The sequence below is a fragment of the Bos indicus x Bos taurus genome, chromosome 6 (assembly GCF_003369695.1).
Source record: "Bos indicus x Bos taurus breed Angus x Brahman F1 hybrid chromosome 6, Bos_hybrid_MaternalHap_v2.0, whole genome shotgun sequence".
NCBI lineage: Eukaryota > Metazoa > Chordata > Mammalia > Artiodactyla > Bovidae > Bos > Bos indicus x Bos taurus.
Window position 1 is genome coordinate 98,230,154 of NC_040081.1, and position 1,237 is coordinate 98,231,390.

At 37.3% G+C, this 1,237-nt stretch overlaps 1 non-coding gene across 1 annotated transcript; it reads left to right on the top strand.

The window, feature by feature from the left end:
* The first annotated feature begins 499 nt into the window (after positions 1-499).
* LOC113894848 lies at positions 500-609 on the top strand. The gene has a single exon (XR_003511686.1). It is a non-coding gene; the product is annotated as a U6 spliceosomal RNA (small nuclear RNA).
* Positions 610-1,237: the final 628 nt, after the last annotated feature.

Genomic DNA, 1,237 nt, shown 5'->3' on the forward strand with positions numbered 1-1,237 from the left:
CTAGTACTTTGAAAATTATTGCAATAAATTGTTCAGACTATATTTACCTTGTCTTCTTGCTCTAATATAGAAAACTGGGATTTGTATTTTCACGTGTTCCTCACCTATGGTGAGCAGGTAAGGGTGTCTTATTGCAACATCTGAAGTACTTGAAGTGGAGGATTGTGGCCCTGAATTGCAGTTTCAGTTAATAAGTGAGCTGTCACCATGCCTTCACTTTCTAAAGGCAATTCCTGATTGTGAATAAAGGAGGAGTTTTGGTGAAACCTTAGAGAGTTCATTTATCCTCCACATTCACCTTCAGGAGTCAGCCTGATTTTTAACCTCCAGGTAAAACAAAGGCTGATTTTCTTTTGATTCACCATGATACTGAACACAGTGCTGTATGATATAGTAAATGACGTCTGTGTATCTTGTAGAATTTTCTAAAGGATAATGGATCTCCCTTACTGAATATGGCTAACAGGAAAAAATAATCCTCAGGTTGGGATTGGTGTTTATCAGTTTGGCCAGGAAATTCAGCTGATTAAAATTGGAATGATACAGAGAAGATTAGCATGGCCCCTGCACAAGGATGACACTCAAATTCATGAAGCATTTCATATTTTTCAGTCTCTTTAACAAGTGGTGCTGGGAAAACTGGTCAACCACTTGTAAAAGAATGAAACTAGAACACTTTCTAACACCATACACAAAAATAAACTCAAAATGGATTAAAGATCTAAATGTAAGACCAGAAACTATAAAACTCCTAGAGGAAAACATAGGCAAAACACTCTCCGACATACATCACAGCAGGATCCTCTATGACCCACCTCCCAGAGTAATGGAAATAAAAGCAAAAATAAACAAATGGGACCTAATTAAACTTAAAAGCTTTTGCACAATGAAGGAAACTATAAGCAAGGTGAAAAGACAGCCTTCAGAATGGGAGACAATAATAGCAAATGAAGCAACTGACAAAGAATTAATCTCAAAAATATACAAGCAGCTCCTGCAACTCAATTCCAGAAAAATAAATGACCCAATCAAAAAATGGGCCAAAGAACTAAACAGACATTTCTCCAAAGAAGTCATACAGATGGCTAACGAACACATGAAAAGATGTTCAACATCACTCATTATCAGAGAAAGGCAAATCAAAACCACAGTGAGGTACCATCTCACACTGGTCAGAATGGCTGCTATCCAAAATTCTACAAACAATAAGGGCTGGAGAGGGTGTGGAGAAAAGGGA